Here is a 3,596-nt window from a genome sequence, read left to right on the forward strand (position 1 = left end):
TTGATTAAAGTGTGTGTGCAGGACTCCTGGAAGAGCAGCCTGATAGAGTCGGGATAATAGAGTCCTAAGAAAATCCATCAATCGTCATCCAAATCATTACAGATTTCCATACCTACTATGGCTTCTATGGCCACAGATGCTGACTATAGTTTTCTAGTCTCATAATATTTGAGATCTGTTGTTTATGTGCAGTTAGCTGATGGGATGCTTAATTTCAGACGCATGTGTCTGTTCTGGAAATATTCTCTTTCTAAGGACATCATCTATTCTCTTCTACGTGAGGTCAGTGCAACTAGTAAAACAAACTGATGTTATTTTCCCCAGATGGCCTCTAATTGAACATACTGTTGTTTTCTCTTCCTCTCTCTCTCTCTCTCTCTCTCTCTCTCTCTCCCTCTCTCTCTCTCTCTCTCTCTCGCCTAGTCTTTCTGTCTCTGTCCTTCCACAGTAATCCTAATTACTATGGGGTTAAAATTTATTATGTTGGTAATTGCTTCCTCTCTGGCATGATTACTCCATACCACGTACTCTACACACACACACACACACACACACACACAGTTGTCGACTTGCTTGAAAATTTACTTTTACAGATTTCTGCTAGTAATTTCTCAGGTGAATCCGATCTTAACCTGATTTCTGTCTGATTAAAATGCCTCTCCAGCATGGAACAGGTGTGTGTTTGTCACTGTGTGCAAGGACTCTCCCTTTCTTTTCCCTTCTCGCCTCTATTCTTCCTCCAGCTCTCCTCTGCCCTCCTTGTGAAAGAAATACGGCGCTTGAACAATATTCAGAATGGTAGGGTTAGGGGATCACACACACACACACACACACACACACACACACAGACAGACAGACACACACACTTCCAGCCGGAAAGGCAGTCAAATGCCAGGGACACACTTACTTCCCCCCCAGATGCACCCGGTTACCATGGCAACCCCAGATGACTTGGAAATGGAGCGCTGTGTGTGTGTGTGTGTGTGTGTGTGTGTGTGTGTGTGTGTGTGTGTGTGCGTGCATGTGTGTTTGGCAGCAGCTTTCCATTTAGCAATAATTGAATGTGAAGGAAGGATGATGGAAAGTGTGTGCATATGTGACTGTGGGAGAGCAATTTTGTTTACATGAGATAGACTGTGTGTGTGTGTGTGTGTGTGTGTGTGTTGGCGTGTGTGTGAGAGAGGGATCTAGAAAGACAAAGAGCAAAGAGCCAATCTCTCTATAGAGCGAAGTCTTCAATGAACACAACTTGAATAAAACACCAACCAACGAATTGTAGAGCTGCTGCTTTATTAATGATAAAGTATTCAAATCAGAACAGTTTTAGCGTTGCAACTTGAATGGAATCATTGGGATGAGAAGAGATGTGGAAGCAAAACCAAACACTGCTTCCAGAAACGACAGATTACTTGCCATGCTAAATTCAAACCAGGATTTGCTATGTGAAACTAGGAATGAAGCACAAGTGCATTAAGTGTGCGTGTGCACTTGTCCAGAATCAATACAGGATGACACATCCACTCTGTATACCAGCCTATCCTGAGCTTATAAGCCCATATGTGCTGCCGGGCTATATTTAAACCAGGGTTTCCCACACAACACTAGTAGAGCCGATAGACACACACACACACACATATATATAACGACACCTTGACTTTGCATGCTGTGATATGGAAATCCCAGTCGTTCCGCTGCCCACAGGCCTACATGATGCCACACTAAATTTAGGCCAGGGTTTGATAGGCTAGCTAGAGGCACAACAGTACATACCCTGACCTACATCTTCTCCCATCCCATGCCTTTAAGAGGAACATGTGATGACTCACTCTCTCTCTCACACACACACACACACACACACACAAAGGAGGATGGGATTTAACACCCTAAGTGCATGGCATTAGTTGATTCCCAGTCGGTCTGTGAATTAAATCACAGTTGACCTAGTATACATGTAATGTTAATAAAGATATAGAATTGTATGAGTGTAAAACACTGAGAGTTGAATTTGCAGAGTCACCATGATGGATATCGTCATTCTCAGGGCTGTAATGTAATTAAGTAACGGCTTGCATAATGTAGATGTAATTAAGTTATAGCTGACCTGGTGTAGATGTAATGTAATTACGGCTGGGTAAGCAGATATGGTTGATTATTGGACTTAACCTTATGTCCTTTCCTCTACACAAGCATTAGAATTCAAATCAGAACAAGATTCTGACAAAAACTTCAGGATGAGAGGATTGTTGTAGTTGAAAGTGAGTAGACTCCAGCCTCGCTTGGGATCTTCCCAGGTAAGACTAGATAAGGAGAAGAGAGTTTCTTAAACATTTTTTTAGCCTGTGAACCAAACTAGAGTAAATGTCTCATGCTGGCACCCAGACTCATTAGAACATACTCTTGCCTTCACCAGAAACAGACCCACAACCCACTTTGGGTCCCTGAGCATAGTCATTGCCAAAATCATTTTCCTTGGGACCCAAACCTTTTAATTCTAGAGGCTACAGTGTAGGCTGCTCAAGCCAAAATTGACATTTTAAGCTACTATATTCTATTGAGTGTACCTCATATTGAAAGGACTTGGAGAGGCTTTGGAAACATACATTTTCCAAAGACCCAACTAGAAGACACTCAGAGAGCGCAAACCTCCTTCAACGCTGGACAATTCTCCAACTTGCTGTTACACCCAAAGACATCCTTCTTATCACTTACATTTTTAAGTTAAATTGATTTCTTGACCTGCAAACACACCCTTAGGATTTGGAATCAAGTCTCTATCTCTGTTAGTTTCATAGCCATGGAAGTGATAATTGTCTAATGGCAGAAATCCCAGATTAGATCAAAATCTAATCAAGTGTTCCTTGGCCCAAGGCCTATCTGCCCACCAAATTTCATGGAAATCTGTTCATACGTTTTTGAGATATCCTGCAGACAGACAGACAAACTAACAGGGGCGAAAACACAACCTACTTGGCGGAAGGAATAGCACTGATAAATACTGTTGAGATGGTCTGAGCTGGTGTCACTCTTTCCATGTTGCTTTCACCTACTCAGTACAGGCAAAGGGGAGTGACTGGGGCCAGTTGTACATGTTGGACTCCCCCTAGTGGTGTCAGGCTGCCATTACAGCCTCCTCTATATGGCACGGCAGCATGGGCCGGTGTTTTCCAGAGACTGAGTTGGGTACACAAATTAGTCTGGGACTGGCTTTTCATTCTTATCTGGGCCTGCAAGTTATTATGGAGAAACAACTGAGGATTGTGCGTGTCTCTATCCTAATGAAAGTCACCCGCCCTGCCCCATCAAAGTGTGTCGGTCTCAACCAATAAGGAGTGTGACTCTCCTGAAGACCCAGGTGTTCCTCCAGAGCAGGACAGCTGAGGTTAACTGACCTGACACACACCAGTCCAGATACACTCCATCTCAGCTGGAGCCAGCAGTAGAGACAGGTGTCGTACTGCTATCATACTATCATTACAGGAAGGTTAAATGTTATCATCCAAGTCCAAGGCAGCCATCACCACTTTCTCTCCTGCCCATTTCGTCTGTGACACTTGTATGTCAGCCCTTCTCCGACTCCTGTCTACCTCCCAGTAACA

This window comes from Centroberyx gerrardi, chromosome 18 (assembly GCF_048128805.1).
Source record: "Centroberyx gerrardi isolate f3 chromosome 18, fCenGer3.hap1.cur.20231027, whole genome shotgun sequence".
In the NCBI taxonomy this organism is placed as follows: Eukaryota; Metazoa; Chordata; class Actinopteri; order Beryciformes; family Berycidae; genus Centroberyx; species Centroberyx gerrardi.